This window comes from Balaenoptera physalus (assembly GCF_965194825.1).
Source record: "Balaenoptera physalus genome assembly, contig: HAP1_SCAFFOLD_1016, whole genome shotgun sequence".
Taxonomy (NCBI): domain Eukaryota; kingdom Metazoa; phylum Chordata; class Mammalia; order Artiodactyla; family Balaenopteridae; genus Balaenoptera; species Balaenoptera physalus.
The window spans coordinates 14,149-30,489 of record NW_028125776.1 but is presented as its reverse complement, the minus strand read 5'-3'; positions in this window follow the sequence as shown (position 1 = coordinate 30,489).

The window sequence follows — 16,341 nt, the reverse complement described above, 5'->3', positions numbered from 1 at the left end:
TATTAAATTTATATTTTTTAAATGTACAGTAATAGAGATTGGTTCAAGATGGTGGAGTAAAAGGACGAGTGCTCCCTCCCTCTTGTGAGAGCAACAGAATCACAACTAACTGCTGAATAATCATCGACAGGAAGACACTGGAACTCACCAAAAAAGATACCCCACATCCAAAGACAAAGGAGAAGCCACAGTGAAACAGGAGGAGGGGCGCAATCACAATAAAATCCAATCCCGTAACCGCTGGGTGGGTGACCCCCAAAATGGAGAATAATTATACCACAGAAGTCCACCACTGGAGTGAAGTTCTAAGCTACATGTCAGGCTTCCCAACCTGGGGGTCAGGAAATGGGAGGAGGAATTCCCAGAGAATCAGACTTTGAAGGCTACTGGGATTTGATTGCAGGACTTCGAAAGGTCTGGGGGAAACAAAGACACTCTTGGAGGGCACACACAAAGTAGTGTGCACATCGGGACCCAGGGGAAAGAGCAGTGACCCCATAGGAGACTGAACCAGACCTACCTGCTAGTGTTGGAGGGTCTGCTGCAGAGGCAGGGGGCGGCTGTGTCTCACCGTGAGGACAAGGACACTGGCAGCAGAAGTTCTGGGAAGTACTCCTTGGCATGAGCCCTCCCAGAGTCCGCCATTAGCCCCACCAAAGAGCCCAGGTAGGCTCCAGTGTTGGGTTGCCTCAGGCCAAATAACCAACAGGGAGGGAACCCAGCCCCCCCCATCAGCAGACAAGCGGATTAAAGTTTTACTGAGCTCTGCCCACCAGAGCAACAGCCAGCTCTACCCACCACCAGTCCCTCCCATCAGGAAACTTGCACAAGCCTCTTAGATAGCCTCATCCACCAGAGAGCAGACAGCAGAAGCAAGAAGAACTACAATCCTGCAGGCTGTGGAACAAAAACTACGTTCACAGAAAGATAGACAAGATGAAAAGGCAGAGGGCTATGTACCAGATGAAGGAACAAGATAAAACCCCAGAAAAACAACTTAATGAAGTGGAGATAGGCAACCTTCCAGAAAAAGAATTCAGAATAATGATCGTGAAGATGATCCAGGACCTCGGAATAAGAATGGAGGCAAAAATCAAGAAGATGCAAGAAATGTTTAACAAAGACTTAGAAGAATTAAAGAACAAACACCTAGAAGAATTAAAGAACAAACAAACAGAGATGAACAATACAATAACTGAAATGAAAAACACACTAGAAGGAAAGAATAGCAGAATAACTGAGGCAGAAGAACGGATAAGTGACCTGGAAGACAGAATGGTGGAATTCACTGCCACAGAACAGAATAAAGAAAAAAGAATGGAAGGAAATGAAGAGAGCCTAAGAGACCTTTGGGACTACATTAACATTGTAGAGGTCCCAGAAGGAGAAGAGAGAGAGAAAGGACCCGAGAAAATATGTGAAGAGATTATAGTCAAAAACTTCCCTAACATGGGAAATGAAATAGCCACCCAAGTCCAGGAAGTGCAGAGAGTCCCAGGCAGGATAAACCCAAGGAGAAACACGCCGAGACACACAGTAATCAAATTGGCAAAAATTAAAGACAAAGAAATATGATTAAAAGCAACAAGGGAAAAACAACAAATAACATACAAGGGAACTCCCATAAGGTTAACAGCTGATTTCTCAGCAGAAACTCTACAAGCCAGAAGAGAGTGACACGATATATTTAAAGTGATGAAAGGGAAGAACCTACAACCAAGATTACTCTACCTGGCAAGGATCTCATTCAGGTTCCATGGAGACATCAAGAACTCTACAGAAAAGCAAAAGCTAAGAGAATTCAGCACCACCAAACAAGCTCTACAACAAATGCTAAAGAAACTCCTCTAAGTAGGAAAAACAACAGAAGAAAGGGACCTACAAAAACAAACCCAAAACAATTAACAAAATGGTAATAGGAAGATACACACTGATAATTCCCTTAAATGTGAATGGTTTAAATGCTCCAACCAAAAGACACAGGCTCACTGAATGGATACAAAAACAAGACCTATATATATGCTGTCTACAAGAGACCCACTTCAGACATAGGGACACATACAGACTGAAAGTGAGGGGATGGAAAAAGCTATTCCATGCAAATGGAAATCAAAAGAAAGCTGGAGTAGCAATACTCATACCAGAAAAAATAGACTTTAAAATAAAGAATGTTACAAGAGACAAGGAAGGACACTACATAATGATCAAGGGATCAATCGAAGAAGAAGATATAACAATTATAAATATATATGCACCCAACATAGCAGCACCTCAATACATAAGGCAAATGCTAACAGCTATAAAAGAGGAAACTGACAGTAACACAATAATAGTGGGGTACTTTAACACCTCACTTGTTAAATGGACAGATCATCCAGACAGAAAACTAATAAGGAAACACAAGCTCTAAATGACACAATAGACAAGACAGATTTAATTGATATTTATAGGACATTCCATCCAAAAACAGCAGATTACACTTTCTTGTCAAGTGAACACGGAACACTCTCCAGGATAGATCACATCTTGAGTCATGAATCAAGCCTTGGTAAATTTAAGAAAACTGAAATTGTATCAAGCATCTTTTCTGACCACAATGCTGTGAGATTAGAAATAAATTACATGGGAAAAAATGTAAAAAACACAAACACATGGAGGCTAAACAATATATTACTAAATAACCAAGAGATCAATGCAGAAATCAAAGAGGAAATCAAAAAATACCTAGATACAAATGACAATGAAAACACAATGATCCAAAACCTATGGGATGCAGCAAAAGCAATTCTAAAAGGGAAGTTTATAGCAATACAATCCTACCTCAAGAAACAACAAACATCTCAAATAAACAACCTAACTTTACCCCTAAGGGAGCTAGAGGAAGAAGAACAAACAAAACCCAGAGTTAATAAAAGGAAAGGAATCATAAAGATCAGAGCAGAAGTAAATGAAATAGAAACGAAGAAAACAACAGCAAAGATCAATAAAACTAAAAGCTGGTTCCTTGAGAAGATAAACAAAATTGATAAACCTTTAGCCAGACTCATCAAAAAAAGAGGGAGAGGACTCAAATAAAATTAGAAATGAAAAAGGAGAAGTTACAATGGACACTGCAGAAATACAAAGCATCACAAGAGACTAACAAAAGCAACTCTGCCAATAAAATGGACAACCTGGAAGAAATGGACAAATTCTTAGAAAGGTATAAACTTCCAAGACTGTACCAGGAAGAAATAGAAAACATGAACAGACAAATCACAAGTAATGAAATTGAAACTGTGCTTAAAAATCTTCCAACAAACAAAAGTCCAGGACCAGATGGTTTCACAGGTGAATTCTATCAAACAGTTAGAGAAGAGCTAACACCCATCCTTCTCAAACTCTTCCAAAAATTTGCAGAGGAAGGAACACTCCCAAACTCATTCTATGAGGCCACCATCACCCTGATACCAAAACCAGATAAAGAAACTACAAAAAAAGAAAATTACAGACCAATATCACTGATGAATATAGATGCAAAAATCCTCAACAAAATACTAGCAAACAGAATCCAACAACACATTAAAAGGATCATACACCATGATCAAGTGGGATTTATCCCAGGGATGCAAGGATTCTTCAATATATGCAAATCAACCAATGTGATACAGCATATTAACAAATTGAAGAATAAAAACCATATGATCCTCTCAATAGATGAAGAAAAAGCTTTTGACAAAATTCAACACCCATTTATGATAAAACCTCTCCAAAAAGTGGGCATAGAGGGAACCTACCTCAACATAATAAAGGCCATATATGACAAACCCACAGCAAACATCATTCTCAATGGTGAAAAACTGAAAGCATTTCCTCTAAGATCAAGAACAAGACAAGGATGTCCACTCTCACCACTCTTATTCAACATAGTTTTGGAAGGCTTAGTCACGGCAATCAGAGAAGAAAAAGAAATAAAAGGAATACAAATTAGAAAATAAGAAGTAAAACTGCCACTGTTTGCAGATGACATGATACTATACATAGAGAATCCTAAAAATGTCACCAGAAAACTACTAGAGCTAATCAATGAATTTGGTAAAGTTGCAGGATAGAAAATTAATGCACAGTAATCTCTTGCATTCCTGTACACTAACAACAGAAGATCAGAAAGAGAAATTAAGGAAACAATCCCATTCACCATTGCAACAAAAAGAATAAAATACCTAGGAATAAACCTACCTAAGGAGGTAAAAGACCTGTACTCAGAAAACTTTAAGACACTGATGAAAGAAATCAAAGATGACACAAACAGATGGGGAGATATACCATGTTTTTGGATTGGAAGAATCAATACTGTGAAAATGACTATACTACCCAAAGCAATCTAGAGATTCAGGTCAATCCCTATAAAATTACCAATGGCATTTTTTACAGAACTAGAACAAAAAATCTTAAAATTTGTATGGAGACCTAAAAGACCCTGAATAGCCAAAACAATCTTGAGGGAAAATAATGGAGCTGGAGGAATCAGACTCCCTGACTTCAGAATATACTACAAAGCTACAGTAATCAAGACAGTATGGTACTGGCACAAAAACAGAAATATAGATCAATGGAACAAGATAGAAAGCCCAGAGATAAACCCATGCACCTATGGTCAACTAATCTATGATAAAGGAGGCAAGGATATGCAATGGAGAAAAGACAGCCTCTTCAATAAGAAGTGCTGGGAAAACTGGACAGCTACATGTAAAAGAATGAAATTAGAACACTTCCTAACACCATACACAAAAATAAACTCACAATGGATTAAAGACCTAAATGTAAGACCGGACACTATAAAACTCTTAGAGGAAAACATAGAAAGAACACTCTTTGACATAAATCACAGCAAGATCTTTTTTGACCCACCCCCTAAAGTAATGGAAATAAAAACAAAATAAGCAGTGGGACCTAATGAAACTTCAAAGCTTTTGCACAGCAAAGGAAACTATAAACAAGACGAAAAGACAACCCTCAGGATGGGAGAAAATATTTGCAAACAAATCAATGGAAAAAGGATTAATCTCCAAAATATACATAAACAGCTCATGCAGCTCAATATTAAAAAAACAAACACCCCAATCCAAAAATGGGAAGAAGACCTAAATAGACATTTCTTCAAAGAAGACATACAGATGGCCAAGAGGCACATGAAAAGCTGCTCAACATCACTAATTATTAGAGAAATGCAAATAAAAACTACAATGAGGTATCACCTCACACCGGTTAGAATGGGCATCATCAGAAAATCTACAAACAACAAATGCTGGAGGGGGTGTGGAGAAAAGGGAACCCTCTTGCACTGTTGGTGGGAATGTAAATTGATACAGCCACTATGGAGAACAGTATGGAGGTTCCTTAAAAAACTAAAAATAGAATTACCATATGATCCAGCAATCCCACTACTGGGCATATACCCAGAGAAAACCATAATTCAAAAAGACACATGCGCCCCAATGTTCATTGCAGCACTATTTACAATAGCCAGGTCATGGAAGCAACCTAAATGCCCATCGACAGATGAATGGATAAAGAAGATGTGGCACATATATACAATGGAATATTACTCAGCCATAAAAAGAAACGAAATTGGGTCATTTGTAGAGACATGCATGGACCTAGAGACTGTCATACAGAGTGAAGTAAGTCAGAAAGAGAAAAACAAATATCATATATTAATGTATATATGTGGAATCTAGAAAAATGGTACAGATGAACCGGTTTGCAAGGCAGAAATAGAGACACAGATGTAGAGAACAAACGTATGGACCCCAAGGGGGAAAAGCGGCAGGGGGTGTGGGTGGTGGTGGTGGGATGAATTGGGAGATTGGGATTGACATGTATACACTAATACATATAAAATAGATAACTAATAAGAACCTGCTGTATACAAAAAATAAATAAAATAAATTCAAAAAAAATAATTAGGGATAAATCTGATTTTAAAATGTCAAGACCTATATGCCGAAAACCCAGACTACTTCTAAGTGAACTTAAAAAAGAAATAAATAAAGTGAGAGATATGTTGTGTTTAAAATAAATAAATAAAAAATAAAATGTACCGTAATATAAAACATGTTCATACAATATTCCACTCATGGAATAGTGAGCAATGAGACTTTGTGACATTTACTACATTTACTACAATACTCTTTATCATTTAGCTGCAGCTCAATAAACACCTGCTGAATAAATTTATTGATAAATTGAAATGTTTTTATAACCAGTACTTAGGACTGGGATACCCAAGTACTTCCAGAGACCAAGCAAATAATGAGGAAGAGTGAAGGGGGTAAATTTTGGATAACTGGGGTGACAGAAAGAATGGTAAACTGGAGAGGTCAGCCAGTATCCAGGAAACAACTGCTCTTTGCTGCCTTCTGGTTGTTTTCCAGAATTGCCTGACACTCAAACTTTACAGAGAAGCCAATGATGCAGAATTTATCTAAATCCTTCCAACTTTTAAATATATTGTACAACACTGTACAGGTCTTTTTTATTGTAATTAACTTATATCATAATATACTAGAGGGAATCCCCTGGTGGTCCAGTGGTTAGGACTCCACGCCTCCACTGCAGGGAGCCCAGGCTTGATCCTGTAAGCCACGTGGCGTGGCTAAAAAAAAAAAAGATAGTAGGTAAATTTTTTAAATTGCTCTAAGTAAGTGGTTCTGAAATGGGAGTGATTTTGTATTCCCAGGGGACATTTGGCAATGTCTGGAATCATTTTGTTATGATTAAGGGGAGAGGTACTGGCTTCTTGGGGGTGACGCTAGGGATGCTGCTTAAACATCCACCAGGGCCCAGATAGCACTCACATGATAAAAAATTACCTGACTCCAGATGTTAACCGTGCCAAGGTTGAGAATTTTTGAACAACATGCAAAGGAACCGGAGTAACAGAGCTGGTCCTGAGAAACAACTTCCCCAGGATGGAGGAGTAAATGCTACTCAGGACCATGACCTACAATCATGGAACAATTCTGTACATTTTGGCCACATTCATCCTTCTAAAACACGGTTTTGAAGATGTGAGGTCACTGATACAATTAGTCAATCATTATCGAATTTAACCTAAAGTACATGGTTTTACATTCAAAACATCTGGTCAACCAGCAAATCCTGTCCAACCAACTCCTTCAACCTCCTATGAATTGCTTCCAGTGAAGCTGGTTGCTTTTCTGTTCCCCCCAAACAAGATCCTTTCTAATTCCACTCTGTTGTGATATGTCTTCCTTACAGACAAGCTATTCTGTCCTTCTCCACTCAGATCAGTAGCTGCTTCAAACCATCTATTTTTGGCCATTGCTATCCACACAGCACACACTGATTTGCCCTCTCTGCAACCATGTAGCATTTAGAGTTCCCCCCAAGAATTCTCACATTTTTGACTGATTTGTGGAGCCTATGACTTGTATTAAAGTTACACTACCTCCAGATCCTCCTGAGGAGGGAATACGTCTGCAAACCCTTTTATAATCCCTCACAAGGCATATGGGACTGAACATGCAAACAAGAGAACAGATTATAAAAAACAAGCCATGTGCACCATGGAATGGAAAGCCGTGGTTTGAGCCCTAACTTGGCCATGTGTCTCATCTACAACTGAGAAAATCACATGAACTATTTAGCCTCAGCTTGATAATTCAAATATGAGAACACCACCATCCATGTTCACTTGTTAAACTATCACCGAATGTGAGAGAATCTTTACAGATTTATGGAGCACGTTTAAAATGATTTGTTCAGTGGAGCCTCTTAACAACAAAACTACGGAAGTGTGTAAAATTAGGTATTATTATTCTCACATTTTAGAGAGAGGAAACTGCAGTTTAGAGAGGTTGAGGAAACAAAGCAAGTGACTGTGGGTGAGGCTATGGGAACTGGAATTTTGAGCCACGCTTTGGCACACTCCAAGGAATGTTATTTCCATTATAAAGCACTGCCCCATTTACGCCACATGCTGCAAGAGCTTAAAGAGATGAGATATGTGACAGGGATTTGGAAACTGAAGAGCAGTCTGCAAATCTATGAGATTACTAAATTATTATGATCCCAAGGAGGATTCAGCTCCAGAATGCCCTAGGTGCTACAAATTCCAAGGGATTTATGTATACCACAGACAGAGAGATCCCACTCTTCTGAGCCAAAGTACTGACAAGGAGGAAAATTATTGATATTGCTTTGGTGAACTACCATCTGGACAGTTTAGCACAAAGTTCCATACCTTACATTTAACCCAAAACTTTCACGCAAAAGTACAGAAAAGGAAATTATACTACCTAAATGGCAATCACAAAAAATTCTGAGGCAAAAAAGTTTCCTATAAAATTCAAATTTTCACACATGCCCAATCCTCAAGGAAAACAGAACCCATAATTACATTATGCTAAATAGACAGAACCCACGTTAAAACAAAGCAGCCAGCATTCCATACTTTTCAACCTGTTCACATTAACTTCTGCTAAATCAATGAATGTGGATTCGTATTTCCTATGTGCTAAGTGGTCATCGACTCACCAAGGTGGGGGAAATCTGGTCGAAATTTGTTCCACCCTGAGGTAGTCTATCATCTCCATGGGAGAAAAGCATGCAAATAAATCAGTCTACAGCAACAAAGTATACAATAAGTGATAGAAGAGTAAAGTCCCATAAGAAACCAAAGTGGTATGTTGTTCCATATGGGATAATTGGAGAGGATTTCACAGAACTGAGGGCTCATGAATTAGCTTAGAAGGATGAGGAGGACCTGATCAATTGTAAATAGATCTGGGGCCTGGACAATGTCGTAAATATGTGGAGTGTGAGAGCTAAAAAAGAAGATGCAATAAAACACAAGGCTAGGAAGATGGCCCTTGGAATTCAATGAGAGCCACTGACAGTCTTAGAAAGGAGTTGCTTGCCCCTATCTGTGCTTAAAATGACTTGAGTGTTAGAATAGGAGATGGATTACGGAGGCAAAATATGCAGGAAATGAAACCAGAGCAAAAGGTTTTACAATTTCTTCCAAACCTTCTCTCCAGCACTTCTAGTGCCAATACGCCATTTGGATGGAAGAGGACATTGGGTGAAAGGAAAAGAAAAAATCAACCTATGAAAGGCAATGTGGGAGAAGTGAGAACGGGAAAGGCACCCAACTTTCTAACCTCAATCGGAGGAGCTGACTGTGTCAATATGACGGAGGGTGCAGGCGAAACAAACATGGGGCGAGAGGTGGAATTAAGCGTTTAACGTGATGAGTTTGAGCTGTCAAGTGGATATACAGGGAAGGATGTCCACCAAGCTACTGGAATTATGGATACACAGTTCTGGAGAAAGGGTAGAGCTAATGATGAGCATTTACAGGTTTCTTTTCTCTTTCTTTCTACATCATGCATTCATTTCTTTCATAAACATGTGCTGAATTCCATCACCACGGCATCATGCTAAGTGATGGATCTGTTAAATTCATGAATTACACACACACACACACACACACACACCTGTCTTCAAGTTCTTCACAGTCTAGAAAGGTAAACAAGGCATGTTCACTTTTAAGCAAAAGTCCAAGATACATGTCAAAAGGAAGTAGAGAAAATATGAAGTTGGCATGTCAAGAATTTGGGGAGCTGGGATATATGACAGCTAGAATGGCAACACTGAGGCGACCTCACAGTTCAGCAAAATGGTTTTGTGTGATCTATCTTGCCCCCTCTTCTGTATTTGTGCCCGGGGAGACTGAAAAAGAAGGGACTGGAACATATTGGTAGGCAGAAAAAAAGGATCAGGTGGAGGGGGTCTGACTGAAGATGTAGGAGAAATGGGAAATAATCAACAGATCCAGGTTCCAGAGAATGTTGCAGGGGTTACAACATGGAAACACAGAATTTTAGAAAGGCAAGCATCTTTGATGGCATCTAACCCAACCCTACATCTTCCAGATTTGGGAACTAAAACATCTTTACAGGAACAATGGCTGGGTAGCAGGATTCAGGTCCAGGGCTCCATTTGTGATTGGACACAGACCAATCAATTCACTGTTGAGCTTAGAGGATGTAAGAATCTGGAGGCAGAGACACACAACAATGGTCATGAGAAGCACATTCTGTCCATAGTTCTCCAGTGTGGTGAGAAAGTGCTGATGATGAGATGTGTGTGCCCTTCTAGGGGCAATTCTGGTGACTGAGCTTGCGAGGTCCTGAGCTGATAGACAACACAGGTGAGGGACACAGAAACTGACGATTCCAGCCAGGTCTGAGGTTTCTGACACATGAAAGAGTAACATTTGCCCAAGAGGATTCTTTCAGAATAAAAACTTTAATGACCACATTTTTAAATGCCCCTATGTAGTAGGTACTCAGTGAATGAGATGCCCTTCCATTTCTAGAAGACCAATAAGGAGAATTAATTTTAGTTCTTTCATATTTCCCGCATATCTACCTTTGTTTCTTTTAATTAAAGAAGAAAATAAACCTTCTTTCAATTCTAGTCTCTCAAGCATGTTCCAATAATTGTTTTAAAAGTGCCAATTTTTTGCCCAAATTCCAACAGCTATGGACGGGTGAGGTGGCATGTTCTTGCGTATGTGGCTGGAAGGTGGAATCAGAAGGAAAAATCTGAGACTAGAGCACTGTACGTTTTATAGGACATATGGTATGCTCTCACACAAAAAAATTTTCTGTTGAATAAAAAAAAGTTAAATAGTGATTTATATTTAATTTTTGTCTGAATGGTTGCCTGGATGTAAAGAATAAATTTGGGGTTCCACAAAAAAAAAATCCACTTTTCATTTCATACAGGTATATACTCATAGCATATAATAATGCCAGCAACAGACGTTTCCAAAGACCTTTTCTGTTTTCTGAATTAATGGCAGCAAGTTTCTCTAGGAAACTGTAGATCTGTTTTTTAGATGGAAGCGTTTTTTTCCCCAGTATATTTCCGGAAATATGTGCGCCATAGTGGCTTTAGAAGTATTCACGGACTCTCTCCAGCTCTAAACTGGTATAGAAATTGTTACAATCCTGTTGTGTCAAAAAGTGTACCGCGTCTTGCCAAAATAATGAAACCTTTTGGCAGCCAGCCCACGGAAGTACAGCTGAACAATCAGCAGAACCTAAACCCGAGAGCTTCAGCATTGCCAGCCCAGCACGGCGATGTCACACCTCAGACATCTCACATCACAAGACAACTTTCTCTGAAACACTCTAAGGATAGTTACTCTCCTGCCGCGATGCTTATCAAGAAATCTGGGCCTCATTTGATCACAACTACTGTTCACAATAAAGGGAATTCTAACATCAAGAGCTCTTTTAGTTTCAGCGAAAGTATTTAGAAACAAACAAACAAAAAAAACAATTAAAATGGAAAAAAGAAACGAATCGAGGTAGTTATTATCAGAAAACCGTCCTGTCACTGTCATTCCTTCTCATACCGTTATGCCTATCATGAAGCCTCTTGAAATAGATCCGTCAGGGGATTCTGTTTCATTAAAGACCAAACAGACTTTCCTAGCATCCAGATTTTCCACTTGATCATCTGCTATGGCATTTTGGCAGAGTACTGAAGTTCCAGATAATAGCCCATGGTTACTTCTCAAATTAAAAAGATACTATGTATACCTGTATACATACCTGTAACTTATATGATATTGTGCATCAAATATAGTTCAATTAAAAATTTTTGTAATAGAAAGTTTTCAAAAATAAAGGTAAAAAATATTAGTAATGAAGAGAAAGTGACAACTTTACAGGGGAGAAACCTGGAGATAATACCTTAACTAAGTGATAAAGGATACATCTCCAGGAACGGGGAAACCCACCTGGTGCGCCCCTGATGCGATGCACTGGTAAAAACAAAGCATCACCATCACTGAGACAGTGTCCTGCCCAAAGGGCAGAACCTGAATTGAACCATGAGGAAGTATCAGACAAATCCAGAATGAGGCGCCTTGTACAAAGCAACAAGCCTCTAGTCTTAAAAAACACCAACATCGGGAACTTGCTGGCAAGACGACGGCATAGAAGGACGTGAGCTCCCCCCTTCTTAGGAAAACACCAGAATCAGAAAAACAAAAACAAAAACAAACAAACAAAAACACTGGAACCTACCAAAAAAGACCCTACATCCAAAGACAAAGAAGAAGCCACAAGGAGACGATTCCTTTATAAGAACTGGTCTCTCATCTTTGTATCTGTGTGGTCAGTATTTGCAGGACTTTGAATTTACCCACATTAAACTTCATACTATTAGTTTCAAAACAAAACCCAATATCATGAGAGGCAAAGAAGGGCTGAGGATTGCTTCCAGATGAAAGGACAGTAAAGACATGTGACAATTAAATGCAAAGCCATGCTGATGGGTCGGATCCTGAATCAGAGAAAACAATGCCAGACAGGACGCTATTCACACAATTAGTGAAATTTAAAATTCAGACCAAATGTGAGATCTTAAGATTACATCAACGTGAAATTCTCTGAGTTCGATTATTCCACGGCAGTTATGCAAGAGATGCATGCTGAAACGTTTAGGCGTAAAGAGTCATGATGTCTGCAACTTACTTTTAAATGGTTGGGAAAAAATAACAATTGTAACAAGTGCACACATACACCTATATCTGTCTATCTAGAGAGAGAGAATGTGATAAAGCAAATAAAACTTAACTGGTAAATCTAGATTGGGGTCAGAAACTAGAAACCAGGGACCAAATCTGACCCACCATCTATCTGTTTTTGTAAATAAAATTTACTGGAACACAGACACACCCATTCATTTATGTATTGTCACTGGTTGCTTTTGTGCTACAATAGCCGAGTTGAATAGTTGAAACAGTTTGTATGGCCAAGAAAGGCAAAAATATTTACTTGTCTTTGTCAGAATGTTTGCTGTACCCTGATCTAGATGAAAGATATGTGGAAGCTCTCTGTCCTATTCTTGTAACTTTTCTGAAGTGTTCTAAATGAAGTTAAAAACGAATAGATCAAAACAACAATCCTACTGTATAGCACAGGGAACTAGATTCAATATCCTGAGATAAACCATAATGGAAAAGAATGTAAAAAAGAATGTAAAACAGAATGTATATATGTGTATAACTGAGTCACTTTGCGGTATAGCAGAAATTAACACAACATTGTAAATCAACTATACTTCAAATTTTAAAAAATGAACACATCAAGTAATCTTAAAATTACTCAAAATCACAAATTTTCTTCAGCAGGCATCACTGAAATCTACTATGGACATAGACCTATGGGCAAAAGGTGATTTTAAAATTAGTAAAGCGGTTATAAACAAGTTGTGGGAAGAAATGGAGACTTAGGGACAAAGGCTTGAGACCTGAAACCTCATAGTGACCGAGGGGCACGTCTTCCCACAGAATGGTTAACAAAAACCGTCTAGGCTCTGCAAAGTTGTATCTAACAGGTTCTGTAAACAGGTGGTTTAAGGACAGCCTCAGGAACCCTGATGGTGCTGAGGCTGGAACAGCCCCGTCATCCTGGAGTCTCAGGGTAATTCCATGTGGGGGTGTGTGACGACCCCAATCATCTCGACCCCTTGTCTCGGTTTCTGATTATAAACACAGGAAATGAGTTCACTCAGCCCTGTGGTCCAATTTGCCTCTGAAAATGTCCCTCCCTCCTTTGTACTAAAGGAACCATTCTTACAACATCAAAGCAAAACGTTTCTCACAATGAAAGTAGGAAATGAGTATAACCTACTTATTTTGCCATTGCAAACCATTCAATGAGACGTCCTGCATAATTATCAGCTTCCAGTAGTACTTGCACATGCTGCCTAAATTCATACCTAAATTCTAAAATCAGCGGAATCAGCCCATCCCTATTACAAGTCCAATGAGGAAAAACTGATCCTGGTGTTTGGCCAAGGCAGGGATGTAACAGAAGGGTGTGTTCCATTTCCTCATCCTAACTTGAACATTTCCCTAAAGACACTTGAGAATGGGCCCTCAGTGGGATATGGACTGCAGAAGCAGACAGCCCAACCAAATGATGTACACGACAAGACAGCCTTTCCTCTGGGAAAATTAAAAATGTATATTTCATCAGGGCGCTCAGCAAATCAACAATGGCTGGAGAATATTATCTCTATGTCATTTCAAAGCCAGATATCTCCCTCTCTCTCTCTCTCACGCATGCATGCACGCACACACGCGCACACACACACCATTTTTTATTATAGTTTGATCACAGGCCTGTGTGTCCTTCACAGGCTATCAAATCAACGACTCATCCTTCTCCAATATTGACCCCCAGGTAATCAAAATAACTTGGGAAGCCTGTCTCCACCATGAGTCAGATTTTAGAGACTGAATTAAGAACTGTCTTGTGCTTTCATTCGATCAGATGCTGCACAGCTCCAGAGGAATCCCTGGTCAGAGTGTCCTGCGGGTTTAACCAGCCAGGCCCCGCTCCCTCGTGAAAGCCAGAATGTAATCTGCACAGCATGCGTCTGACAGCACTGAGGCCCGAGTTAAGGAACTGCTCCCGACATGCCACACACTGAATGGAGATTAGGACTTCCCTGCCTTCATGCTACATTGAAAAGCTTAGGCAAGTCTAGCGTTGATCCTTATCTCCGTATATATTTTCTTCTACACATTTTCTTAACAATACACAATTCCTAAGGAATCATGTAATTGGTGGTGTCAGAGAACCGTGTCAATCGTATCCCCAAGCTGGGTGGCCTGCTGTCCTTTTGCCCTGAGCTACCGGCCTTATAATATCTTGCCTACGTCACAGGAGTAATTGAGTTCTCAATTTGGCCCTATATTAAACCTCACGGAGGTACCTTTGAACTTATTTATAATACGTGCTCTGGGTTAATAAGATTATTTATATCAGCAGTATATAAGAATGGCTTAGGCAGATGTACACTGTGGCTAATTATTTCCAAGAAGTCGGATCCATTTGTCTGAGAGGTGAGTGATTGTAGCAGCTACTCCGCAAGGACCCAGGAACGACGCAAGTCCTTACAGTTAGACAAATCATCAGGAGTGTCAACGCTAATCCTTTTCAGACAGAAGCAGCTTGTTACACTGACAGCTTAATATGTATCTGTGTGGCTCGGCTGTCTGACACGTCAAGCTCCAGGAAGGCATGGCGTGCTCCTGAAAGGACGGGGAGTGGGGGGGGCTGCAGCTCGTAAGGACTTTCATGTTTCCTGTCTCCCGAGCCAGATCAGATCAGCCTGGCTTTGTTGACAGTAAAGGGCCTCTAGCACATTAGGGCATCCCTGAACAAACCCATTCAAGTGGGCCTTATGCGGTAGGTCTGCTCAAAATTAACAAGTGAGTCGTAATATTCGTAACCTTCCAGAAGCTGAAAACACTGGGGAGGAGGATATACGTTAGTTATGGGTGGGAGACCCTATTTCTATAGACCCTGTTTGCCCTTTAAACCAAACTTGGAACTTGCACAATCTCACCTGGGTATTTAATTTTGTTCTCCCTTTGAAGAGTGATCTTGAGGTTCTTGTGTCCAGTGGAATTCCATTATAATAAAATAGCAATTAAACCTACTGTGAGCCCAATCAAAACTAGCAGCAAGAGCAAACTTAGTAAGTTTGGATCAGAATGAAGATTTGTTTAATGATTCAGATTTTGCACAAGGTCTAGAATAGACTTCTTTACACCGTGGGCAACACAGATGTGGGTTTCTTTGCTAATTTCCCCTTGTACCTCTTTTGACCTGAAACACACAATGGAGGACCCAATCAAGGAAGTGTCCTCTTGCTGTTCCGCATGTCCCAACTCAGCTGATTCAACCCTGCTTGATGAACTCTATGCTGACCCTCTCGACCACCTTACCCGCTCCTTCATCAGTGGCTCTGCTGGACCAAAAAGGGCAGAAAGAGAAGGCATTTGCATCATCCTGACCAGGGCTACCCAACATAAGACCCAGTGGGAATGCTCTACGTATGCATGGTCCAATATGGGAGCCATCTGCCATAGGAGGCAACTGAGGGCCTGAAATGTGGCCAGTGTAAATGAAAAAGTAAACACTTAATTTTAATTCATTTAAATTTGCAGAGCCATATGTGGCTAGTGGCAACCACCTTGGGGAGTGTTAAAAGAAAGTACAAGGGTGCACATTCAATATCCACTATACATACTCCTTCTAGTGGGAAAGCAAATAAAAACTACATTTCCCAGATGACCGTATCACTAAGATTCGGAATGCAATTTGGCCATGGTAATGAATGCTCCAGGGCAACCTTTGAAGGCAAAAGTGAAGCAGAAGGTATTTTCTTGCTCGTCCCCTCTTCACTCTTTCAGAACCACTGTGGATGCGTGCAGGTTCTCTTCTGTCTTCACTCCTC